Genomic DNA, 27,209 nt, shown 5'->3' with positions numbered 1-27,209 from the left:
CCCCCAGCCCTTTACTTCCCCTCCACTGCTCCTCCCCACTTATCTCCATGGTAAACCACTCTGGTCTCCACTGGAGCCTCTAGAGGGTTGGGGGCCACTTCCTTTGGGGGCACCTCAATTTCCTCATCTATGAAGTGGGATGGTATGAGTCATGGCTCCTGGGGTGTCCCAAGGGGACTGAAATAAAGCGTTTAGCACACATTAGCTGGATGAATGGGGCGGGAACAGCTAGATACATGGTCAAGTCCATCGTTTTCTGGCAGCTGACACCCCCTTGCTGTGACTCAGTTTCTGATGCTGTAAAATGGGCATGGGGCTTGCACTTAGTAGGGCCAAAAGGAGGACGAGGTGAGGCCATAACCAAGGCTCTCACCTGGTGGCTGGCTCTGCATCACTATTCCTGGGGAGAGTGACCCCAGAGGTACCTCCCCTTTGTTCAAGGCCCCATTCCCAGCTGTCTGTCCAAAGGCAGATCACTCAGCCTCTCTGAACCTCAGCTTGTTAACACCTCCCTCCTTAGGATTACATCAACAAATGTCTCCCAGCACTTGAAACTACTGGATATCCAGTAAATGTTATGTCTTTCTTTCTCCCTTCTCCTCCCTTCCGTGCATGCTAAGTCACTTTAGTCGTGTCTGAGTCTTTGCAACCCTATGGCTGTAGCCTGCCAGGCTCCTCTGTCCATAGGATTCTAGAGGCAAGAATACTGGAGTGGGTTGCCATGCCCTCATCCAGGGGATCTTCCTGATCCAGGGATCGAACCTGTGTCTCTTATGTCTCCTGCACGGGCAGGTGGGTTCTTTACCACTAGCGCCACCTGTGAAACCCTCCCCTCCCTTGGGGAGGACTCAGATGTTACCCAATCTAGGGATGGCCCTAGGACTCAGATCCCCCAGACCTGGACTGTGCTCTGTTAATAAACATGCTGAGGCCCACTCTGAGACTTCATGGGAAAGAGTGCTGTGATAGATTAGTAATGTTAGATATCACTGTGTATGTGCCATGAGTTTGTCATTCCTGATCTATTCTGAGCTTCTCTTTTCACAGATGGGGGAATTGAGGCCAGAAAGACCCAGGACATAGTATTCAAGCAGGGTGAAAAATGCACATCTCCTATCTTTTCATCCAGGGCTCTCCCCACCCAGCCAGCTTGTTCGCAATACAGCCCCACAATACAATGCGGGGGTCGGGGAGGCTGAGTCAAGGAGTAGATGCTTGGGGAAGATCCCAGAGCTGGAAGTCAGAACCCCAATTTCCCCACTCCTTGCTGCAAGCCCTTGAGCAAGTGACTTCCCCTGCAACCTGGGCTTCAGTTCCTCTCCTCCTCTTGAAACTGTCCAGCAAAGTTCCAGAACAAAATGAGAAGCCAGAGAGGAGAAGTAGTCCAGTGATCCTGTCCAAGGCTCTTTGTGCTCCGTTCCTCAGGTTCCTCATCTGTCTGGTGAGGGCTCTTCCCTCCTGAGGTTCTGAGACAGGGATCCTAGCAGGGGATCTCCAGGGGCTGGCTCCGGCTGCGTCCTTATCGATGCCGGGTGGGCCTGGGGATGTCAGTGAGGCTGTTGAGAGACTGTGGGGATGGGTCTTTGGGGTCCTCAGACTTGCTGGGCTGTGAGGCTGGTGCAGGCGGATTCCTGCTGCTATGGGATGGAAATCGGGGTTGGAGTGGTGTCCGGAAGCTTGGTCTACTCTGTCAAGGTCTGCTTATCTTCTCTCCAGCTTGTTTTGTTGTTTGGTCGCTCAGTTGTGTCTGACTCTTTGTGACCAGCTACAGCCGGGACTGTAGCCCGCCAGGCTCCTCTGTCTGTGGAATTCTTCTGGAGTGGGTGGCCATTTCCTTCTCCAGGAGATCTTCCCAACCCAGGGATCGAACCCATGTCTCCTGCATTGGCCCCAGATTGTTTACCACTGAACCACCTGGGGAGCTCCTCTTTCCGGCTGCTTTATCCAAATTCTCAGTCTTGACTTTTACTCTGTCTGATGTCAATGTCCAGGTCACAGCGAGGTGACTCATTCCATCCTTTGTGTCATCCGGGGGTGGGAGGAATTTTTGTTTTTACTACACAGAAGAGGAAACTGAGGCTCAGAGAGGCTAAGAGCTGGAGCCACAATCACCCATCAGAGTGTGAGCCCAGATTTCTGGCTTCTGGTTGATGTGTAGCATCCGAGTCCCACTGAACGAGAGCTCAGCTTAGCTGAGGTCTTGCCCGAAATAGCATGGGTGTGTGGCTGGGCTGACAGGCGATCCTGCCTCCCTAGGCTTCCGGCTCTGGCTGGTGGATCTCCACTCAGATCTGGAATCCTGGGACTTGCAGGGACCGCCCAGCTCCCAGGATCAGCATAACCTGGGTGCTCCATGGACGCTATTTCCACTCAGATTTTTGGAGCGGATGGGTTCTGGGTTCAAATCCTGGCTGTGCCCCTTGTTTGCTGTGTGTGATTGCGGGGAAATGGTGGCTCTGAGCATGAGTCTCCCCGTCTCTGAAGTGGGGATGGCAGGGCCAATGCAGCTTTGACCAGGTGGCCTGAGGGTCAGGCGAGAGAATGTGTGTCTGCTCTGGCGCAGGGCCCCCACGCAGTCCGTGCTTAGGATTTCTGAGTGCCTGTAATTATGAAGGTAATTCCCTGATGAGGCAGGAATTCTGGGTCTCTGCAGGCCAGTGAATCCAGGAGCCCTGAGGCCTGAGACTGGACGCCCGTGTCCAGGCTTGTCCACTGGGGCGGGGATGGGGGCGGGGAGGTTAACTATAGACAGACAGGTTTGGTGGCCGGACCAATTGCAAGCCGCCAGCTCCCTCCAGCTCCCTCCAGCCTCCCGCCTCAGCGCCTGCCCTCCTGTGGCTTGTGAAGGCCTTTGAGTGTCCTGAGCCCTGGCATTCAAGGACTCCCTTACTGAATGGGTCCATTTCTCCAAAAGTGGCTGCTGTTTGAGCACTGCGTGCTTTGCATCTTTGCCCGCTGGGCCTGGAGTCAGGGACTGTCACCACTCTTGTGTTTTGGGGGAGGCACAGCTGTAGCTGAGAGAGGCTGGAGGGGCCCAGGGCCCACAGCAAGGGCTCCTGGACGTGGCCATGGTCTGGACCACGCTCTTCCCTCCACTCCACCCTGTCGCCTCCCACTTTCCCCTTTCACTCAGGTGACCCGTTAGCCTTTCTGAATCATCGGCTGCCTTCCTGCTGGCCCCAGGCAGTCTAGCGTCCATGCTTTGACTCTGCGGGTCCTGCTGCCAGGCGTTCCCGCCCTCTCCCTCCATCTCCAAGTGGCTGAGATGTCTCTGCCTCTGGAAAGTTCTGGCTGACCACCCTGTGCCCCAACCCAAGTCTACACTTTCCAAGCTTCTCTGTACCCCACCCCCCATTCTCTGCCTTCCTTCATGGCTGTAGCACATTCTACCTTAGATGGCAAGTCGCAGGATTCTTCTTGCCTCTAAGGGAGTACAGTGATCGTCATCACTCTCAAGGGTGCCACGCTTTGCAGTTTACCAAGCTCTTTTCACCATCGCCTTTGATCATCCCCAGCAGGGCTGGGAGGGAGACAGACCATCTAATAATCCTCATTTGGGGAATTCCCTGGTGATCCAGTTGTTGGGACTCTGTCCTTCCATTGCAGGGGTTCAATCTCTGGTCAGGAAATTAAGATCCTATAAGCCTCGCAGCCAAAATAAAAAACCCAGCAGACTTCATTTGGCAGGATGAAGACATGGAGGTCTCAAGGCAGCATCATGCCAGGCACTGCTCTCTCCGCGTAGGCAGGCTGAACTGGGCTGCCCTCCCCGCATACGCTCTGAGTCCTTCCAGGGAGGACCACCTTCCTCAGGGCCCTGTGAAAGCCTTGATTTAGTAGCAAAAGGAGGAGCCAGAAGTTCAGAGAGGGGAAGTGATTTGTCCGAGGTCACACAGCCTGGAAAGCTGGCAGAGCTTGGAGGGTTCCCTCTAGGGAAGAGGTAGGCTGTACCCCCCTTCCTGCCCCTGCAGAGCAGAGAATCAGTTACCACCCAGATCCTGGAGGAGCAGTGAGCCGTTGGCCCAGCCCTGAGGCATCTTTCCTGAGCACGTAGTTGAGCCCTCGCTCAGTGGCAGACGAATGTCCGTGTCCCGTCCCCACAGCGTCCCTGCCAGGCAGAAGTTCTGGCCCCATTTTACCAAATAGAGGCTCAGAGGAGCAAAAGGACAGTGGCTTGGCTGCGGACCCAGGGCCTCCTGAATACTGCAGGCCTGCCCTGCCCCGTCCTCTGTTCCTCCTGCCTGACCCCGACCTCTCCTCCAGCCCCATCCCCACTGTTCCTCTCGGGGCAGCGTGAAGGCCAGGAGACTCCCCTGGGAAGCCCCCCCACCCCCCGCTGTCCCCAGCCCCACAGCCTTCTCCTCTGCCTCCATGCTAGCTGTGTGACTTTGTGAGTTAGCGCACCGCTCTGTGCCTCAGTTTCCCCATTTGAAAAACAGGCCTGATGGTAATATCTGCATCACAGACTTGTTCTAAGGATCAAGTGAGGCCTTATGCGTGATGCTCTGAGCAATGCCAGCATGTAGGAAACACTCAATATGTGTTGGCTGTTACTTTATTATAATTTGTATCAAGGCTTTCCAGGTAGCACTGGAAAAGTGATAAAGAACCTGCCTATCAATGCAGGAGGCATAAGAAATGCGGATTTGATCCCTAGGTCAGGAAGATCCCCTGGAGGAAGGCAAGGGAACCCACTTCAGTATTCTTGCTTGAAAATCCCATGGACAGAGGAGCTTGGCAGGCTATGGCCCATAGGGTTGCAGAGTCGGACACGCCTGAAGCAACTTAGCATACATGGGGAGGAATCACAGCTCCAGTCTCCAAATAGGAAACCAGAGACTCAGAGAAAGGAAATCGTATCCACCAGTTCAATCCATAGAGGAGTGCCACAGCCAGAGAGTTCCTGGGGCACATCACTCTTTCCAGATGGGAAAACTGTCCCCTTTTGGACTCAGTTTTCTCATCTGTGTAGTGGGTCTGTGTGTATTTGAGGGGAGACAGTTGTATCACATTGGTCCAGGGTGGCTCCTCAGTCCCCAGCCACTCTGAGGGGAAGGTCAGAAGGATGTAGGGGCTCTTGTTCTATCTGGGCCAGTGAGGTTCTCTGGCCCTGAGCTATGCCAAGTCCCCAAGGCTGGGCTGACATAGAAAGGTGAACCAGGCCCTGTCAGGCCTCCTGGGTGGTCCTCTGGCTGCCACCACCCAGGTCCCACCACCTTCCATCTGGTCCACCTGCCTCCTCTGCTCTGTGTCCTGAGCCAATGGCTTCTCTTTTTGAGCCTCAGTTTTCTTATCTGTGAGATGGGGGCAGGAGTCTTTTCCTCATATGACTGTTGGGAAGATTTGATAAGCTCATTCCCCCCAGGTGCCCACTTGTGTCAGGCTTATACCAAGTGCCCAGTCGGTGGCCATGATGCCAAGGAGGGGCAGGATTCTGACCGACAGCCAGGGCAACAGCATTCTGGGCAGAGGATGCAAGTGAGCAAAGGCTGGGAGGTGGGACAGTTTAGGGAGCACCCAGTGGGTAGGTGGGGGCAAGTGGGATTGGATTGGGACTAACCCTGAGGGAGGTGGGCGGGGTGTCTGCACCACCATCTCCAGCTGCAGTGGTGTTGACCTCCCCGTTCTCCAAACTTCAGATCTCCCTTTGCAGCCTTGGGAGCGGCCACCTGCCCTCCCCACCCCCACCCCCGCCAGGTGTTCCCGGAGGCCCTGGAACCAGATGAGCCACCGTTCTATTTGGGGACAATTCTGCTGCTCCCATTTCTCTCCTGTGCCCTAGTTTTAGAAACGACGTGGGTTTGGTTACCAGTTGGCCATTGGTGGAAAGCCCCCTCCCCCACTCCACCCCTACCTTAGATCTGTGGGCAGTGTGGGCAAAATAGGAGTCAGTCCTGCCTCTGGGAGTTGCTCCTGGCTTCTGCCCGTGGGTTCTCCAGGCAGGGGATTGGCAGCTGGCCTTTGGACTATCTGCTGGTGAGATCTGGGCCTTGTTCTGGGTGCCGGGGACCCCAAAGAGGCACTCTGGGAGCAGCATACACCCCAGGGGAGCCAGACACAGACCCTGATCATGGCCCTAGCACCAGGTAGATGCTCTATGAACTGGGGCAGCTGTTACGATGCCAGAAGGGCTTTACAGAGGAGGTGATACCTGGCCTGAAGCATAAACGGTGAGCAGCAGTAGCAGCAGGAGCTCGTGAGGGAAAGAGAAGGGTGAGGGCCTGCCAGCAAGAACAGACAGGGTGAGCAAAGATCTGGGGAACTGGGGAGGTCAGATCCAGGACAGTTAGATGGTGATGAGGTTGGTCAGGCAAGGCTTCGGACTGCGACTTCTGGGAGCAGGGCCGGCCTCTTGCTGAAGGTGTGAAGGGAGGGCGGAGAGAAGGATCAGGCTGGGCTCAGGTGCTCAGTTACTGTTGCCAAGTGAAGGCAGCCCACAGAGGCTGGGGTTCAAGATAGGGATCAAGAGCCCCTAGCTGGGACAGAAGGGAGGGGCTGGTCTGGGGTCTTGGAGAAGTGAGTCAGGAAAGACTTCCTGGAGGAAGCAATACATATGACATCCTTGGGAGAATGGAACGGTTCTCTGGGAGCAGGCAGAACTTGTGATAGGCCTGAAGGTACGGTGTGAGTAGCTGTACTCTTGTTGGAGTTCAGAACCGCAGAGCTTTCTCCTGGCAGGTGGCTGGTGCCAATCAATGGAGGGCTGGGAGTCCCTCCCTGGGGAGTCTACACACTACCCTTGGGCAGCAAGGAGAAGCCACAGAGGCAGAGGTGGTGGTGGTGATGGGCAGGACTGATTTGCCTGGCCCTGTGGTTAGTGCCCACTGAGGGTAGGTGTCCCATTGGCACTGTGGCCTTGGTGAAGTGGCCCTGGTGACTGCCCTGAGAGCAGATGGGCCTGGAGAGAAGGTGGGTGCCAGGGAGGCAGATAGCAGGTCTTGGATTGACAGAGGAGTGGTGGGTGAGGGGTGGGGGAAGTCTACCCCCTGGTCTGTCTGCCCGCCCAGCCTTTCCCTGTGGACGCCTGCCTGGCAGGAAGTGGTGGAAGCGTGTTGGGGCCTGGCTGGCAGATTGCAAAGACACCTGGGGCATGGGCTGGGCATGGAGCAAGGGCTCTGGGTTCAGAGCCCGACCCCCTCTCCCTTGTTGGGTAAACCTCCAAAGGGCAGCGGTCTTCTGCTAAGGGTGAAGGACCAGGTGTGGTTGCCCACTTGTGCCTCCAAAAAAGGCGCCTCCACCCTTCTGAACCCAGAGGCAGGGCGAGTTGAGAGCAGGGGCTGAAGATGCTAGTGCCAGGTGGGCTTGGGTCTGAATCCTGGCTTTGCTCTGTGCTGGCTGGGAGACCTTGGCCAAGTGACTTTGCCTCGCTTTCCCCATACGTAAAAATGGGGGTCATCCTAGAACCTCCCTCCTAGGGCTCTCAGGGAGGATTAATGAGATTTTAGAAGGCTGTGCCCAGTACCATGCCAGCCCCTGGGATCCGGCTTTGGAGCTGTTAGCTCAGCTGACCGGGGGTGCTGGGACCTGCTGGGTGGCTGAGGGGCAGCTTCCGGTCTGCCCCGGGCTCTCAGCACTGAGGACAAAGCCCCTTTGTGGTGGGACAGATGGAGCCTGGGAGCGCCCCCCTCTTTGGGAGCCAGGGGGCCATCTGCCCCTCCTCCTCACTCATTCCCCAGGATTGGGGGGAAGGAGCTTCCTTAGACCGAGAGGATGGGAAATGAAAGTCGGGCTGTGCAGGAGCAGAGACTCCAGCTGCAGAGCCTGGCTGGTGAGCTAGGGCGGACCCTTCCCTTCTCTGGGCCACCTTCTCAGAGCCCTGGGCATCTCTGGTAAGTCCCAGGCCCATGGTGTGTTCACTTATTCATCCATCCATCCATCCATTTAGCCGTCATCCATCCATCTATCATCCATCCATCATACATCCATTATCCCTCCATCCATCCACCATCCTCCGTTCGTCCATCGTCCCTCCATCCATTCATTTGTTCATTCATCCAGTAATTACCAAGTACTGACTCCATGCTAGGCCCTATACTTTGGCCAGTGTCCATTCCGACCGGATGGCCCCAAGCATCCCGGCTGTGAAATGTTGTGATTGTTACACCCACTGCAGAGTATTTGGCTGGGAGTGAGATAGAAGTGGCCCTGGTCCTCCTCCTCAGACATGTACTCATCCAGTGTGTTATGTCATCACAGCTATGGTCCCCACTAGGAAGGAGAAGTGGAAGGTTCTCACTTGGGGGAGGTCAGAGAGGCCTCCTGTGAGGAGGTGGCTTTTGAAATGAGACTCAAAGAGAGAGCGGAATTGGCTGAGTGTGTTGCTGTTTAAACCGGCGGTCAGGACTGGCCTCTCTGAGCAGGAGATGTCTGAGTAAAGCCCCCGAAGGAAGTAGGCGCTGGTGGAGGGAACAGCAAGTGCCAAGGCTCCCAGGCAAGCTTGTACCAGGTTCTTAGGGAAAGGGGAAGTGGCCAGTGTGGGCAGAGCGGGAGGAGGGGAGGGGCGTGGGCCGGGTAGTGTCCACTGGGGTCCTTGGAGGCCCCCGTGAGGACTTTGTCTTTTGTCTTGGAGTGTGGGCTGTGAGGGGCGTCAAGCAGGAAGGATGGGTTCAGATGAGTTTCAGAGACACTCTCTGCAGGCAACCAGCCAGCCTGAGGGGTTGACCTGAGGGGTGACTCTGGTAGGAGGGAAGGAGGTGGATTCAGTCTGTGTTTGGAGGTGGGAGTGACAGGGCTTGGAAGTGGGTTTCGTGAAGCACAGGAAGAATCATCCTTCCTCTCTGGGCTGCTGGTGATGTGGGGCTGAGTCTACACCACACGCCACTGGCTTCCTGTTCTTGCTCACTCTCCTCCCCCTGATCCATCTGGAGGCACGGAGGCCAAGCAGCTTCTCCACCTTGTCCTGAGGGCTGGACTGAGTCTTCCGGCTCCTGAAGCTTTTTTTATTTTTATTTATTAGAAGAGGAAATTTATTTATTTTAAATTTTTATTTTAGTTTTGAAAATATTTTGGCCGTACCATGCGGCATTTTAGTTCCCAGACCAGGGATCGAACCCATGCCACCTGCAGTGGAAATCTGAAGTCTTAACCACTAGACCACCAGGAAAGTTCCTCCCTTCTGTGCCTTTAAGCAATGGTATACCTTAGGCTAACCTGGCAGGATCCTACCCATTTTATAGATGTGAAAACTGAAGCTCAGAGTGGTATACCCATGACCTGGGTTACACAATAGGGGCAGGGTTAGGATTTGGCCTCTCATGACTCAGGAAGGCCTATGGATTTCAGAAATATGGACCCTGCCCACCTCCTCCAATTCCAGCTATAGATTTCAGGGGGTACCTGAGATTTCTTTCCTACTTTGATCTGTCTTGGGGAGAGAGAAGCTGCCTGTGTGACCTCAGGGGTGGGGTTGGGGACCTGGACTCCAACTTGCCATGTGATCTGGGCCTCAGTTTCCTCTGCTGGAAAATGGGCACAGTAACGGTCCCTACCTCACAGTGTTGGTGGGAGGACCAGATGAAACAGTGCCTGTAAAGCCGGCATGGCAGGCACAGAGTAAAGTGTTCAGTAACTAGCAGGTCTATTTATTATTGTTGCTTCTGTGAGGGGTAAGGACGTGTGTGCAAGTCTAGGCTCTGGCCACGTCCACCCCAGGGGTGGGCTCTGGGGGGGCTGGAGTCACCAAAGTGGCCTCTTCTAGATAACTCTGGAGGTTGGGATGGAAGAAAGTCCCTGGAACCCATGCCCAGCGCTGCTTTCCCTCTGGGGAAACGGTCTGGACCCACCTGGATTGGCCGAGGGCCTTGCTGCACCTGGGTGCGGAGCGGGGCTTTAACCAGGTCGCCTGCTGCCTTGTCGAGCTCCGACATTGCCTCTTTCCCCGTTTCGGGCTTCCTGGCTGAGGACAGGTCCTAGGGCTTGGAACTGGGTTTCATGAGGCACAGGAAGAATCGTCCTTACTCTTGGGCTGTTGGTGATTCAGGAAGGGACCCCGCCCTTTACAGAGCAGGTCAGGACCTAGGGTCTGAAAAGGGGGTCTCCTTCCTGTCCAGAAAGAAACCTAAAAGCCGCCTGGACTGGAACAGTTCCATCTCCACAGGGCCGGGGTTAGTGGGAGCAGCACGATCCGCTTGCTGAACCATCATCCTCCTGGGGGGTGGGTCCCCGCTCAGGCAGCACCCCTCCATCTGCCCGCCATGCCAGCCTGAGCCTGCAGTGCCCACCCCGCCCTGGCCACACTGGCGGAGCCGGTTTGAGGTCTGACAGCTGTGCGTGTGCTCGCACCGGGAACACAGGACCAGACATGTCCCGGCTGCCCTGGTCCGTGGATGGCCCCTGGCTCACGCTTCAGTAACCCCTGGCTCATGCAGCAAGCATCCCTGGTACCCAGTCTGTGCCTGAGCCGTGCGGGGCGGGGCTCGTGGCTTAGAGCTGTCTCACCCTTGCACACTGTCCCGTGTAACCAGGGAGGTCAGAGGCTCTGCCCAGGGGACAGGCCAGGCAGTGGCAGGAGAGTGCTGTAGTTGGGGCATAGGTTGTGGGGCTGGGCAGACCTGGGACGGAGGCCTGTATCTCTTTATCTTAGGGGGCCCCGGATAGGACCCATTCATCCGTCCCTCCCTCTGTTCCTGCCTCCGTCCCTCTTTCTATCTCTCCCTCCTTCCATCCCTCCCTCCATCTACCCCTCCCTCCCACAAATATTTACTGAGCACTACTGGGTGCCAGGGGGGCTTCCCTGGTGGCTCAGATAGTAAAGAATCTGCCTGCAGTGCAGTAGACACAGGTTCGATCCCTAGGTCGGGAAGATTCCCCTGGAGGAGGAAATGGCAACCCACTCCAGTATTCTTGCCTGGAGAATCCCATGGACAGAGGAGCTTGGCAGGCTACAGTCCATGGGTCACAAAGAGTTGGACACGACTGAGTGACTTAACACACACCATGTGCCAGACAATGTTCTAGAGGTTGGAGATTCAGCAAAGAAGCAACAAGGCAAAAATATGGTCTCACAAAGCTGACATTCTAGTTGGGGAGATAAAAGCAGAGCAAATAAGGAAAATATGCACATGGTCTGTAAGAACTTGATAGGCTCAGTTGTGTCTGACTCTCTGTGACCCCAGGGACTGCAGCATGCCAGGCTTCCCTGTCCTTCACCATCTCCCGGAGTTTGCTCAAACTCAGGTCCATTGAGTCACTGATGCCATCCAACCATCTCGTCCTCTGTCGTCCACTTCTCCTTCTGCTTTCAATCTTTCCCAGCGTGTCATGGGTCAAACATAAAGCTGGGAAGACTGGCTGGGATAGAGAATGGGTTGTGATTAGCTGATTAGATAGGATGGTGAGGGATGGGAACGCAGGGAGAAGACTTCTCCCAGAAGCTCACGTCCCCGGAGGGGAGGGAGGAGACAGGTCATTCCCTGAGGCAAGAGAGTCCAGGTAGAGGAAACAGACAGTGCAAAGACCATAAGGTGGGGTGCACTGGAGTGTTGGAGAAACAGCATGGGGGCCAGGGGAACAGAGTGGGTAAGGGGGAGAATGGCAGGAGGAAAGGACAGAGAGATGGAGGTCGGGGAGGGCCTCTGGATCCTTTTGACGTTGACTATTACTCCCAGTGAAATGGGGCTCCAGGAGGCTTTCTGAGGGCATCTGGTTGCTGTGTGGGAAGCAGACTGTGGGGACTAAGGATGGAGCCCCCAGACCAGAGAGACGACTGCTGCTTTGGTCTGGCAAGTGGAGAGTGTGACAGTGGGTGGCCTAGCCTGGGGCGGTTCATGGCAAGGGGGAGGGGCTCAGACATTGTTTGGTATTATTTGCTTTCATCTTCCTTTTTGGTTTTTTCTTTTGGCTGTGCCGCATAGCATGTGGGATCTTATAAGTGAGGAAACGGAGGCACAGAGAGGTAGAGTAACTTTTCCAAGGCCGCACAGCTAGGAAGGGTCAGAGCTGGGTTTGCAACCCAGGCAGTCCAGTGCTTAATCTCTATGTGATGGAGGCTATGTGAGCCCAGAAAAAGAGGGTACCTCTCTCAGTTGAGGGCAGGCGGGGTCAAGTATGGCCTGTGGTCAGGCTCAAAGTGGGCACTGGAGTTCCTGGAGTTGGCTGGGGCCAGGGATGTGCTGCTTCAGGAGGAAACAGCAGGGTGCAAAGGTCTGGAGGCTGGAGCGTAATTCTGAGTTCAGGGAGGGTCAAGGGGTGGGGAGGAGGGAGCTTGCAGCAGCCACTCCCGCCCCCATCCTTGGCCTTGATCCCATGAATGAATCGTAGGAGCTTTAAGGGTTTTGGCCATCTTGCTACCTCTGTCCTTGGCCTCAGGCTCGGACGCCCTCTCCCTCAGAGACCTCCCAGAGGTCCCCATTTCATGGATGAGTAAAGAGAGGCCTGGACCTTCTGGAGGTTACACGTCCAGGGTGGCACCTGCAGGCTCTGAGTGTGGGGGGCTGAGTTCAGAGCCAGCCGTGTGGAGGGGCCTGGCCGCCAGCTGCTCCTGCCCACCCGTGTCCCTGCGGGGGCTGGGCAGGGGTGGGGAGGAAGGGACACTCTGTGTCCCCAGAGCAGGGACGCAGCCAGAGCTGCTGGCAGGAATAGCGGGCGCCGTGGGCAGGGGCCGGCTGGCAGCTGTCTCCCCCGGAACCTGTCAGCCATCAGCTGGCGGGGCTGGGGGTGCCTGGGAGGCATGACCTTGGAGAAGCTGGGACAGAGCAAAACTCGTCACCTCAGTGTTCCCTGGGGTCACTCTGATGCCGGAGGGGGTGGGGTTCTGTTAAAGAATCCTCGGCATGCCAGGGCCTCTGCCCAGGTGCAGATGCTAAGGCCCGTGAGTGGGTGTGATTTGCGGAGATCACATGGAGATTTGGAGGGAAGCCTTCTGCTTAGCCACGTGGTGGCCAGGCCAGGCGGTACCTGGCTGGGTCCCTGAGACCAGCCTGATGCGTGGTCCTTGGGGCCCAGCATCTCCTCTTCCAGCTCCTCCTCACCCCAGTGCCCTTAGGCCTGGCGTGCCAAGAATCTTCAGTCCAAGCCCTGTCCCACACCCTCTTTCGAACCCCCAACTGTGCTGTGTGGCCTGAGGCTGAGTGTGCCCCTCTCTGGGCCTCTGCCTCCACATCTGAGAATGGGGATCTCTTACAAAGCTCTCTGAGTTTGGCACTGTGGTCTCCTGGCCCCTCAGCTGCCCTCCCCGTCCGCCTGCTGGGCAGCCTGGCCTGGCCTGTGGGGTTGAAGGGTAGGGGGAGGTCAGTGAAGCCTCCCAATCCTGCCAGCCTCAAAGGTGCTCCCATGGACCAGCTGCCAGTGCCCTTCCTTTCGGGCAGGGGCCTTGGAGAAGGGAGGTGGTAGGTGGTGGGGGTGGGGGAGATGGAGGCACCCACTGTGTGCCCTTCCCCCACATTTTGCTGCTGGAGAAACTGAGGCCACATGACTTAAACTGACCCTTTGCCTTTCTTTCAATGGTCCCACCTCTGGGCCTTTGGCCAAGCAATTGCTTCTGCCTGGATCACGCTTCCCCTTCCTCTTTTCATAAACTGCTTACCTTTGGACCTCGAGTAAGATGTCGCTCCTCCTGGAAGTCCACCGTGGTTTAGGTGCCTCCTCTGGGGCTGGAGACCACTGTGCTCTGACAGGATTGCTGTAGGATGAAGTCTCAATAATCTGCCCCCATCCCGCTCAGCATGCTCCGGGGCCTGAGAAAATCTTCATGGGCTTCCCTCTCAATTTTTCAGGTCTTTATGACCTAAATTGCTGGACGTGTCCCTCTCGGGGCCTCCCTCAGACCTCCTCGTGCCTGGGCCAAAAGCCTGCAGCGACCCAGTTAGGCTGGAACCCACTCAGTCCAGACCTCTCACTCAGTAACCCCCTGCACATCTGACCCTCCTGGCTCAGGGCCTTTGCTTGCTCTGTGTCCGCCTCCTGCACAGCCCTTCCCATGCCTCCTTGCAGGTGCGGTGGAGAGAGGGTGGGCTTTGGTATCTTTGGGCCTGGCTTGGCACCTGGCTCTCCACTTCCTGGCTGGGGCAGCTTCCTGGAGCCCCCCATGTGCTGACATGTAAAGTCAGTGACGCCTAAAGCGGTCCCAGGGCTGTTGGGAGTATGGAAGGAGTACTGTGAACCCCAGGTGGGAGGACATGAGGGGGAATGGTGTAGGTCTCCACACCACCATCAGCACGCCCCATTCCACCTCACCAGCCCGCATTGGAACAGCCGATGGCAGGATATTTTTAAAAATTACTTCTTTGACTGCGCTGCACCGCAGGTGGGATCCTAGTTCTCCGATCAGGGATTGAACCTGTGCCCCTCGCTTTGGATGTGCGGCGTCTTAACCTCTGGACTGCTAGAGAAGTCCCAAGAGGTGGGATTTTAAAAAATGTATATTTATTTATTTGGCTGCACCAGGTCAGCTGTGGCACTTGGGGATCATTGGTTGCAGCATGCGAACTCTTAATAGCAGCATATGGGATCTAGTTCCCTGACCAGAGATGGAACCCAGGCTCCTGCACTGGGAGTGCAGAGTCCTAGCCACTGGACCCCAAGGAAGTTCCTCCCTCCCTCTTTTTTTTTTTTTTAATAAGAGGTGGGATTTTAATCACATTATTTAACCTTTCTCTGCTTCCACTTCCTCATCTGTAAAACGGGTTGAAAAGCATAGGACACAGTAGGCACTAAATATGTATTAGTTGTTGCTTCCACTGTTATCTTATCAGTGTCATTATTCATATTCCCTTCTCTGAAGCAGGACTTTTTTCTATATTCCGAATCCGCTTGTACAAAAACACCTCAGGTGAGCAGGTCATTCTTTGCAAAGGCTGAAGGAAAAAAGAATGAGAAGATTTTTGCCACGTGTGGGAGGTCCCTGGGGAGGCAGGCAGGGGTGGCGGCCCCCATCTGTGAGATGGGCATGAGGGCTGGCCACTCTCCCAGGCTCCCCCAGACTCAACTTCCTCCCCTGTGGACACGGCCAGTGCTGGTGGTGCCTGCCCCGCCTAGGTCTGTTGCGAGGAGGCAGGGGGCATCAGCTGGGGACCCAGCCTTGGAGGTTCAGAGGGCTGAGAGGTTCATTCCAAAATAAGGGTTCTTCTTGGGCTGTGTGGACCAGCCCATTCCCCGTGTCTTGGCCTCCATTCCCCTAGTTGGAAATGGACTGGCTGAGGGCCCTGCTTAGGTCCCTGGTGTAATAACTCCCTGCGAGAGCCCAGCTGGGACCGGTGCCCTTGGGGAGAGGGGCCACAGTGGCCCGGGGCCAGGAGAGCCAGGGTCTCCAGCTGGTCCTCTGCTGTCTTGGATGGTGGCCTGGGCACCTGGCTTGGCTTCTCTGAGCCTCTCTCTGTTGCCTTGTCTGGGAGACTGGGCTGATCTTCTCTGTGAAGCAGGGTCCCCATGAGAACTGGAGAGCTCCATGGTAACGATGGAAACTATAAGGTAGCTGTGATGGTTGGAGCCCCGTTTATCCAGCATGGCCTGCGTGCCCAGGGCACACGTGGTTAGCTCCTCTGCCTTCATAACTGTCCCGGGTTCCTTTTGTGTGTCTCCATGGTACTGAAGAGCTGACTTGTTAGAAAAGACCCTGATGCTGGGAAAGATTGAAGGCAGGAGGGGAAGGGGATGACAGGACGAGATGGTTGGATAGCATCACCGACTTGATGGACGTGAGTTTGAGCAAGCTCCGGGAGTCGGTGAAGGACAGGGAGGCCTGGCGTGGGGCAGTCCATGGGGTCGCAGAGTCGGACATGGCTGAGCAACTGAACAATAGTAATGCTACTGAACGAGGCTTTGGTTGACTTGCTCGGGGCCCTCCCATGGGTCGTGGCAGGATCCCTCTTCACAAGGATGTTGCACCCCACCCAGCTGGCTCCGGCGGGTACCCGATGGGGCTTTTTTTGCTCCCTTCCCTCCAGAGGCACATCGCAGATGGGCTGTGCCCCTCCCCCGCCTCCTCCGCCTTTCCCCTCCTCTACCCCCACTTCCCCCCCCCTCCCCGCACAACCTCCACCACTCACCCCTCCCACCCCGGTCCTGTTATCAGGACACATTCCTGTACTGGCTGAGAACAGCTTATACCCTGGGCTCTTTTAAGAAGGAGTGTAACTGCTGATGCAGGCCCTGGCAGTGGCTCCCTCAGGGGATAGGCCCTGGGACAAAAGCAGATGGTCTGCCTGCTGATGCGGTCTCTTTTGAGCTGTGTGACCTTAGGCTAGTCACTTGACCTCTCTGGATCTCAGTTTCCTCATCTGCAAAATGGGACTGACCATGTAGGGCTGCAGAAGGTTCACTTGGCCTTGTGGACTGTATGTACTTCTCAGCCTGGTGCCTGGTACACAGGAGTCTCTCTACCCATCAACCAGGTGCTGTTATCATCTGAGAACCAGTTGTCCCTCCTCTTTGTGATGGCATCTGTATCCACCTTTTGCTGAGCATACCGTGGGATGGCCCCTGTAGACTTCCTCTTCTCCAAGCCTCTGAGACACAGGGAGGGTGGAGCTGGGAGAGGCCCTTTCCAGAAGTTGAGAAGGTGCTGTGTGATCTTAGGTGGCCTCTGTCCCTCTCTGAGCCTCTTTTTCCTGGTCTGCTGTCTGAGCACCTGGAGCTGGGTGTGGCTCTGCCTCAGCCCCTTGTCTCCACACTCTGTACTTCCTCCCTCGGCTTGTCCAGCTACTTGGCTTTGTCTGCCTGTCCCATGACAGTGCCGGGTGCATAGTCAGTATTCAGCTGAGCTTGGTGAAGGAGGCAGTGAATGCTCGGTTGCGCAAACACCCGGGGCTTTCTTACTCCCAGGCCTTTGCCTGCGCGACTCTCTGCCGGATGTACCAGCCCCAGTCATCTCTGCTTGTGGACCTCCTTCTCGACTTTGAAGTCCTTTTCACATGCTGCCTCTCCCAGGAAGCCCTTCCAGTTTCTCCAAGGCTGAGGGGATTGCTGCTGCTCTGAACACTTAGTCTGAGGCTCTCTGGTGGCACCTGTTACAATCCACCTTGGCGTCCATAGTGACAAATTAGTAACCCACGCGGACCACGCACCTACCACTAGGCGCCAGACACAGAAACAGTGGGGGCCCTGTGCATGCCTGTGGGGCCTTGTCTTATTTAATCCTTCACCACAACCTTGCAAGGTGGAGACTATTATTAGCCCTCCCTTTGCAGAATCCAGAGGTTCAGAGAAGTGAAGTGACTTGCCCAGCTATGAGAGAGAGCGACACCAGGATCTGAAACCAGGTAAGCCTGTCTTTTTTCTTAAAAAGGAAAGAAAAAGCATTAACACACACAGTAAAAAATAATTCAAGCAGTACCGAAGAAGGCGGGGAAAAGCAAAGCCTCTTTGGCATTCAGATCTCCTTGCCAGAGGCAGCCATGGGGAGGCGTTTCCAGTATGTCTTTCCAGGGCGTATATGGAAGCATGTATGTTAAAAAAAAAAACAAAAACCACAAATGATCACACATGGTGTATCCTGTAGTCTACACCTGACTGCTCTTGACAGTGTGCCTTGGAGATCGTTTTCTGCTACTGCTGTCTTTTCCCCGGTTACATAGTGTTCATTGTGTGGATGGAGACAGTGCTTTATTTAATTAGTTAAGATTGCTTTGCTTATTACAGATCATTCTGTGATGCATACCTTCCATTGTACACTTAGTGGTCCTGTGTGAGGAACACTAGATCGCAGGGTCTGAGAATGTATGCAGTTGTAATTTTGGTAGATGTGGCCAGATGGCCCTTCAAGGAAGTGGTGCTGATGAACCTTCACACCCCACCCTCTGCTTCCCCTAGCTGTCACCAACACAGGTTGCTCTAGAATTTGGGAACCTGCCAATCTAATAGATGAATCTTAATAGATGACCTCTGGTGTAGTGTTTTGTTTTTTTTAATATCACACCTCTATTGGACTTCCCTTGTGGCTCAGCTGGTAAAGAATCCGCCTGCAATGTGGGAGACCTGGGTTCGGTCCCTGGGTTGGGAAGATCCCCTGGAGAAGGAAAAGGCTACCCACTCCAGTATTCTGGCCTGGAGAATTCCATGGACTGTATAGTCCATGGGGTCGCAAAGAGTCGAACTGGACTGAGAGACTTTCACTTCTCTCTATTGGTATAGAATTCACATACCAGACAATTCACTTACTTAAAGTGCACACTTTGTGTATTTATTAAAAATTGTATTGGAGTAGAGTTGATTTGTGAGGTTGTGTTAGTTTCTGTTGTACAGCAAAGTGAATCAGTTGTACATATATCAACTCTTTGTTTTAGCTTCTTTCCTCGTATAGGTCATTACAGAGTATTGAATAGGGTTCCCTGTGCTATACAGCAGGTCCTTATTAGTTATCTGTTTTATATATAGTAGTATGTATATGTCAGTCCCAATTTGCCGATTTATCTCCGGCCGGAAGTGTACAATTGAATGGTTTTTAGTACAGTCACAGAGTTGTACACCCATCACTGCAATTTTAGAACAATTTCATTACCCCTCCTCCCCAAAAAGAGACTGTGTAACCCATTTAGTCAGTCCCCACGGCCCCTCAAACCTGTCCTCCCCAGCCCTAGGCAGTAACTAATCTACTTTATGTTTCTATAGATTTGTTTATTCTGAATCTTTCATGTAAAGGAAATTGTGTAATATGTGGCCTTTTGGGTCTGACTTCTTTCACTTGGCATGTTCTGAAGATTCACCCAAGCTGTAGCGTGTATCAGTACGTCATTTCTTTTTCTTGCCAAATAATATTCTGTTATATGGGTATACCACATTTTATTTATCCATTCATCAGTTGATGGACATATGATTGTTTCCACTTTTTGGCTCTTATGAACAATGCTGTTATGGACACATTCAAGTTTTTATGTGGATATATGTTTTCTTTTCTCTTGGGTATATTCCTAGGAGTGGGACTTCTGGATTATATAGCAACTCTGTTTAACCTTTTGAGGAACTGCCAGACTATTTTCCAAAACAGCGACACCATTTCACATTCCCACCAGCAATGTATGAAGTTTCCAATTTCTCTACATCCTCTCCAACCACTTGTTTTCTGTCTTTAATTATAGCCATCCTCGTGGGTGTGAAGCTCTATCTCATTGTGGTTTTGATTTGCATTTTCCTGGTGACTAATGATGTTGCGTATATTTTCATGCAGTTATCGACCGTTTGTATATTTTCTTTGGAGAAATGTCTACTTGAATCCTTTGCCTGTTTTAAAATTGGGTCATTTCTCTTTTTGTTTGTTGAGTTGTAAATCTTATTTACATATTCTAGACATAAGTCCCTTATCAGATACATGATTTGCAAATATTTTCTCCCGTTTGGTGGATTCTTTTTACTTTCTCTCTCTCTCTTTTAAAATTAATTTATTTTTAATTGGAGGGTAATTGCTTTACAGTGTTTTTTTGTTGCTTTCTACCATCCATCAACGTGAATCAGTCATAGGTATACACATGTCCCCTCCCTCTTGAATCTCCCTTCCACCTTCCACCCCATCAGCTTTCCACTAGCGGTCTTACACATGGTAATATATTTATTTCAGTGCTACTCTCTCAATTCATCCCTTCCCCTCCTTCCCCCACAGTGTCCATAAGTCTGTTTCTCTTTTCTTTCTTTTTAAAAATTTTTTGGTCATGCCATGCAGCTTGTGTGATCCCTGACCAGGGATCGAACCCGGGCCCTTAACAGTGAGAACATGGAGTCCTAATCACCGGACCACCAGGGAATTCTCATCTTTCCATCTTTCTGGCTGGTGCCCCGCCCCCCCCTTTTTTAAAATAATTAAATTTATTTATTTTTAATTGGAGAATAATTGCTTTACAATATTGTGTTTGTTTCTGCCAAACATCACCATGAACAGCCATAGTATACCTACGGTTGATGGTGCCTTTTGACACACAAAAATTTTTAATTTTGATGAAGTCCAGTTTTATCTGTGTTTTTCTTTGGTTGCTTGTGTCATGTCTAAGAAACCATCATGATCCAAGGTGTTGAAACTTATGCCTGTATTTTCTTATAAGATTTTTTAAAGTTTTACCCTGTACATTTAGATTTGTGATCCATTTTGAGTTAATTTTTGTGTAGGGTTTTGAGGAATGTGCTCAGCCTGAATGTATCCAGTTGTTCCCGCAGTCTTAATTGAAAAAAGTCTTCTTTCTCCATTGAATTATATTGGCAGCCTTGTCAAAAATCAATTGACCATAAATGTGAGTGCTTATTTCTGGACTCTTAATTCGCTCCCATTGATTTCTAAATCTGTCCTCATACCAATACCAGACTGTCTTAATTACCAGCGCTTTGCAGCAAGTTTTGAAACTGAGATGTGTGGGCCGTCAACTTTGTTTTTCTTTTTCAAGATGGTTTTGGTTTTTCTGGGTCCCTTGACCGTCCGCATGAATTTTAGGATCAGTTTATCTGTTTTTGCAAAGAAGCTAGCTAGGATTTTTTTTAAGGGTTGTGTTGACTCTATAGACTAGTTTGAGGACTATTACCATCTTAATAAATTGATGCTTTTGAACTGTGGTGTTGGAGAAGACTCTTGAGAGTCCCTTGGACTGCAAGGGGATCCAACCAGTCCATTCTAAAGGAGATCAGTCCTGGGTGTTCTTTGGAAGGAATGATGCTAAAGCTGAAACTCCAGTACTTTGGCCACCTCATGCAAAGAGTTTACTCATTGGAAAAGACTCTGATGCTGGGAGGGGTTGGGGGCAGGAGGAGAAGGGGACGACAGAGGATGAGATGGCTGGATGGCATCACTGACTCGATAGACGTGAGTTTGAGTGAACTCCGGGAGTTGGTGATAGACAGGGAGGCCTGGCTGCGATTCATGGGGTCACAAAGAGTCAGACATGACTGAGCGACTGAACTGAACTGAACTGAACTGAACCATCTTAAAATGCATAGTCTTCTGATCCACAAATGTGGGCTCTCATCTTGTTTATTTAGTTCTTTAATTTCTTGCAACAATTTTTGTGTTTTTCAGAGTATAAGTTGTGCACTTCTTTTGTTAATTTTATTTCTAAGTCTTCTTTTGATATTATAATTTATTTTCTTAATTTAATTTTTGGATTGTTTATTGTGCTAGTGTATACATTTTAATTTTATACATTAATTTTGTACTTTGCAACTTGCTGAACTTGTTTATTTAGTTCTCCTAATCTTTTTAGTGTACTTAGGAATTTTTATATACAAAATTCTGACGTCTATGAATAGTTTTACTTTCTTGTCCATCCGGATGCCATTTTTGTGTCATTTAAATATGATTGATCTGGAACTTATAGGCAAGTGGAGTGAGATCGAGCTCCAATATTGTTTCCTGAAGGAAGATCATTGGTTCCAACTCTGTCTTAAAAATAGCCTACCTTTTTCTCACTGTTATGAAATGCCACCTTCGTAATATATTAAATTCCCATGTGTTTGGGGACAATTTTTGGCCCCTCTGTTCTGCTCCATTGATTTGTCTCTTTTTGTAGTGATATCACACAGTTTTCCATATGTAATTTGTCAGTAAGTTGTACTCTCTGGTTGGGCTATTTGCTCTTCGCTACTCTTCTTTTTATGATTTCCTGGCTATATTTATACCTTTACTCATAAACTTGAAAACTGACCTGCCTAATTAGAAAAAAAATCCTGCTGGGATTTTCATTGAGATCACATTCAGTGTTTAGATTTACTTAGGAAGAATTGATATTTTTGTAATGCTAAGCTTTCTTTCATTTTATCTCCTGATTGCTGTTGATGTGTAGCTACATTATTGATTTTGGGATATTTACATTTAATTTCCTTCCGTTTTACTCAATTTACTTTTTCTTCAATAGTTTTATAGCAGATTCTCTTGGATTTCTCAGATATACATTGATAACATCTGCAAATGATGAAACTCGTCTTCTGTCTTCCAATTCTCTTTATCCCTTCCATTTCTTTTTCTTAGCTCATTGCACTGGCAAGCATCGTAGAGCAAAGTTAACTCGTAGACATGCTTGTCTTTTCTGGACTCTTTCCCTATGCAGTGGCTTCTGTAAGCCTTGGCTCCAATCAGTTCTACCAGATACTCTGTCCAGGGTCACGCACAGGGCTTGGCACATAGTAGGAATTTTGGAAGCTGTTGCCTAATTATAAGAGTGGTTAGAAAAGAGAGCAAGGATATGAAAAGAAATCTTCCATAGTAATGATAATAATAGCAAGTATTTAGGAAGCACTTCCTGTGTTCCAGGCACTGTATGAGTATTACCTCATGATTTCCTCTCAAGCTTAATCATGTAGGTGCAATTATAGATTCCCAATTTTGATGAGGAGTAAACTGAGGCCCCCTGGAGGCTGTGCGACTAGAAAGTGGCAAATTGGCTTCTGAATCTGGCGTTCTGGATCCAGGCCTTCCATAATGCTTCTTCTTCCCTGGAGGATCCAGAGATATGGATGGTGATGTCAGAGGTTGACCTCTGACCCGAGTTGCCTCTGTGTTAAGGAGGTGGAGGTGGTGGAGTGGTGGGAGCGCCTGGGGTAGTCAGAGCATCAGCGGGTTCCCAGAGGTACCTTCTGACTACACTTCCCTGAACCTGAGCATCTCAACTCAGCTGCACTCACTTGCTGTGTGGCCTCAGGCAAAGTTCCGGCTTCTCTGAACTTTGAGCCCATCTGTAAAGAGGGTGTAGTTATAGTCCCCCACTTCACTGTGCTGCGGGGACAATTGAGTATGGACTGCAAGCAAAGTTCTCAGTTCTGTGCTCGGCTTTCAGGGCCCTGCCATCTACTCTTGCTTCATCTTGCTATTCTTCCTCGGGTCACTTGTAACGGTGATAACAGCAAACGACAGTGAGTGCTGTTTATTGAGCACTTATTCTCTGCCTGGCACATGGACTCTCTCCTTAATTCTCAGATATTAAGTTTATTACTACCCCCATTTTATTTTATTTTTTAAAAAGTATTTATGACCAGACTCGCCATGCTGCCCTGGTGGCTCAGATGGTAAAGAATCTGCCTGCAATGTAAAAGACCTGGGTTCGATCCCTGGGTTGGGAAGATTCCCCTGGAGAAGGAAACGGCTACCCACTCCAGTATTCTGGCCTGGAGAATTCCATGGACAGATCCTTGGTGGGCTACAGTTCATGGGGTTGCAGAGAGTCGGACACGACTGAGCGACTTATTGAGCACTTATTCTCTGCCTGGCACATGGACTCTCTCACTTAATTTCAGATGTTAAGTTTATTCCTACTCCCATTTTATTTTTTAAAAGATATTCGTCTATTTATTTTATTTTTGCTGTGTTGGGTCTTTGTTGTGGTGCACGGGCTTCTCTTTAGTTGTGGCGTGTGGGCTCAGTCCTTGTGGCACGTGGGCTTAGTTGCCCCATGACAGGTGGAATTTTAGTTCCTGGACCAGGGATCGAACCCACGTCCCCTGCATTGGAAGGTGGATTCTTAAGCACGGGAGCACCAGGGAAGTCCTACCCCCCTTTTAAAGATGAGGAAACTGAGAGGTGAAGTGACTTGCCCGAGAAGATTTAGCTAGTAGATAGTGGAGCTGACTCCATTGGGATTTGAATCCAGGTCTGACTGGAGTCCTCACTCTATTCCTAAGCTCCCGGCCTTCCTTCCACCCTTAGAGGAGGTGGAGGTGACATTCTTCAGTCAGGAAGGAAGGAGTGGGTATGTCCTGACTGAATTACAGTCTATTTTGGACTCTTCTGGATGTTGTGTCTGCGTACGTGGCAGAGGGGCACAGCTTACGCAAAGGCCAGGAGATGAGAGTGTGTGGTGCCCTCTTGTAGGGGACTGGGGGGCGGGGCCGCAGCCCCACTTCAAGGGGCCGCGTGGACTCAGGTGAAGGGTTTAGGCCTCATCCAGAGAGGATGATGGGAAGCGCTTATATGTTTCTTTAAGACTCATTAAAAAAAAAATGATGAGAGTAATTTCTAAATGTCATGTCTGACTCTTTGTGACCCCATGGACTGTAGCCCGCCAGGCTCCTCTGCCCATGGGATGCGCCAGGCAAGAATACTGGAGTGGGTTGCCATTCCCTTCTCCACGGGATCTTCCCAATCCAGGGATCGAACCCAGGTCTCCGGCATTGCAGGCAGATTCTTTACTATCTGAGCCACCAGTGAAGCCCATGTTGGTATTTAATTGTCTGAAAATGTCTGTTTTACTTTTATTCTTTTTGTTGTTTAGTTGCTAAGTCGTGTGCAGCTCTTCTGCAGCCCCATGGACTGTAGCCCACCAGGCTTCTCTGCCCTTGGGGATGCTCCAGGCAAGAATACTGGAGTGGGTTGCCATTCCCTTCTCCCGGAGATCTTCCCAACCCAGGGATCGTGTCCATGTCTTCCGCATTGCAGGGAGATTCTTTACTGACTGAGCCACCAGGGAAGCCCAAGTGATACAACACTTAACATAAAGAAGGGATTTTCCTTTCCCTTTTTCACACCCTTTGGATGAAATATTGTTAAGAACTTGGACTTCTTCCAAAACTTTCTCTAAACCTCTATAGCACGTGTGTGTGTATCCGCACATACACATTCACATGTGAATTTACAGAAATAATTGGAGTTTCTGTGTACTACATGCCAGGCACCCCACTAAGCCCTTGCCTGCATTGTGTCTTTAATCCTTCCACCAACCCTCTGACCTAGGTAACACTATTGTCCCCATTTTCCAGATGAGGAAACTGAGGCCCCTGATGGCCCAGAGGACCTTCTACAGTGCCATCTTCCTCTTTTCACTTAATAGTGTGTATCATGAGCATCTTCCCAGGCCACATGGAGCACTCATTCTGTTTATTTAGCTGCACAGCTGTGCACTCGGTGAATGGACCATCCCTTATTTATCCAGTCCCCATCTGATAAACACTTAGGTCGTTTCCAGTTTTCCATGGACAGTGTTGAACAAAAGCCCCATTTGTTTGTGTGGATTACAGAGATGCTGCTGGCTTTTGGAGGAGGGGTCTCCACTGCTGACCCAGGTCAGGATGACAAGGGCCTGGCCTCAAGGGAGTAGAGACAGGGTGAGGGGAGGGATGTGTATGAGGAAGATTGGACCAGCCCTGAGACGGAAACGTGGAGTGCGGGGCAGTCTTAGAGGAGGATGCTAAGTCAGTTTGGGGCCCACTGAGCATGAAGCCCTGGGGACACTGATGGGGAAGTGCTGTAGGGCAGGGGTCCCCAACCTCCTGGATCTAGTACCTGATGATCTGAGATGGAGATAATGTAATAATATTAGAAATAAAGTGCACAGTAAGTGTAACGGGCTTGAATCATCCCGAAACCATCTTCAACCCCCCACCGTGGTCCATGGAAAAGTTGTCTTCCACGAAACTGTTCCCTGGTGCCCAAAAGTTTGGGGACCACTGCTTTAGGGCATCCTGGGGCCTGTCACGGTATTGACAGCACAGGTCCTCTGTCCTGAGCCTGTGGTCAGGAGCAGGTCCCCAGAGGAAAGGGACCACCTTCCTCTGGGAGCCTCACACATCCCCAGTATGGAGCTCTCCCCACTTCCTCTTGAACCCCAGGGATCTATCTCTGCTTGGAAGTGAGCAAGTGGCGGAAGAGATGTGTGGAGCTAGCCCTTCTCAAATGGGCAGCTCATGGTGACTTAGTGTTTGGGCCCTGAGACAGAGTCCTGTTTCAAGAAAGGAGACCACAGTCTGGAAGGATGGTCGGTCCCAAGGTGACACAGCCTAGCAGGGACTGGACCCCTCCCTAAATGTGCTGTCCTTCTAGCACACTCTGCTGTGTCAGAGCTTGAAATCTTGGGTCTTTCCTGGTGGTCCAGTGGCTAAGACTTCACGCTCCCAAATGCAGGGGACCTGGGTTCTATCCCTAGTCAGGGAACTAGATCCCACATGCCACAACTCAGAGCCACGATGCAGCCAAGTAAATAAATAAATATATTTTTTAAAAATTTGAAATCTTGGTCTTTCTAGAGGAACGGGGCTAGGCTGCCTTATCCAGTCATGCCCCATCTGCCATGGGCATCTATCTGGCGGTTTGTGTGAAGGAGAGGTCCGGAAGGCAGGAGGTGGACCCCATGAGCAACCCCTGATTCCTACTTGCTCAATGTGGTTTCATGTCCCCATTTCTTTTCATTCTCACCCTCGCTGTGTGACCTCAGGCAGGTGCCTCAACCTTTCTGTGCTTCTGCTTCCACATCAATAATATAGAGACACTATTAATGTCTACCGCCCAGATTATCAGGGGGATTTGATGAGTCAATATTTGCAAAGTGCTTAGAGCAGGGCCCAGTACAAGGTCCAGGCTCCAGGAGAGTTTGAATATCTCAGATACATGGTCTTGACCGTGTGGCATTGCAGGAACAAAGCAGGATGCAAAGTGTTTAGTCTTTGCATTTAGTCTTTTGTCTCTTCCACAAATATTTCAGAATACCTAGTGGGGATAAGGAAATGGATCTGACCTGGTCCTGCCTGGAGGGAGCTTGGAGTCAAGCACACTAGCGGGGTCCCTGGATTCAGTCTTACGTTTAAATGACACTGGAAGGAAGTCCACCGCCATGCCCAGGGGCTGGCATGTTGCCAGGGGGCCACAGTGTCCCCAGCATCTTCTGTGTACTTCCTCATGGATCCTCCCAGTGGCCCTATGACCTGGTACTTACTGGTGTTATCCTCAGTTGGCAGAGGAGGAAACTGAGGCACGGGGTCCTACACTGGGCTTGTAGGGCTGGAATTCACACAGATGGTCTTCTCCAGTGTTCTTGCCCTTGACCTCAACCCGCCCACCTCTCTCCAAACACATGGTACTTGTATAATCATTGTGTAACAAAAACCCAAACCCCGCCAAACCAACAAACATTGCAGTCAGAGGCCCCAGGCCACCTTAGTCTTGAAGGCCCTCTTATGCTTTTTCTGAATGCCTTAGTGGGGAGTGGTCCTCTTGGTCAGTGTAAGAACTTAGAGGCTAGGAGCTTTTTCCCTTGCTCCTTCCCAAGAGGGCACATGCATCCTTTTGGTGCTGGAAGGGCCTCCGAGGTGCAGCCCTGGCTGTCCCTCGCCCTCCATGGCACATCAGTCAAAGGACCCTTTTTCTTGTCCTTGATTACTTCTAGTGACAGCAGGCTCATTTTTTATCATTTCGTTCCTTCTAAAGAAAATTTGGGCTTTTAGAAAGTTCTTCATTAAAATTAAAAAAATACTTTTATATTTTTATTTCCTCTCAAAGTCCTGCAAACAAGTCCACTGTTAGACCATGCACCCCCTGAGACAGGACCTGGCCAGTCCATCTCTGTGTCCCCCTGTGGTGACTGGCAGAGGCACAGTTGGCT

General features: G+C 51.6%; 1 protein-coding gene across 5 annotated transcripts in view; it reads left to right on the top strand.

Moving 5' to 3' along the window:
- The window catches only part of SRC (SRC proto-oncogene, non-receptor tyrosine kinase), a 54,772-nt gene that overhangs the window by 4,041 nt on the left and 23,522 nt on the right, over positions 1–27,209 (top strand). For 3 of the 5 annotated variants that reach the window (XM_044927664.2, XM_044927667.2, XM_044927662.2), the window contains exon 2: positions 17,124–17,195. The exons of the other annotated variants lie outside the window; for them this stretch is intronic. The gene's annotated coding sequence lies outside the window, so the exon portion shown is untranslated. The remainder of the gene's footprint in view (positions 1–17,123; positions 17,196–27,209) is intronic. 5 annotated transcript variants of the gene reach the window in all.

The sequence above is a fragment of the Bubalus bubalis genome, chromosome 14 (assembly GCF_019923935.1).
Source record: "Bubalus bubalis isolate 160015118507 breed Murrah chromosome 14, NDDB_SH_1, whole genome shotgun sequence".
NCBI lineage: Eukaryota > Metazoa > Chordata > Mammalia > Artiodactyla > Bovidae > Bubalus > Bubalus bubalis.
This window is presented reverse-complemented; position numbering and strand designations above follow the sequence as displayed.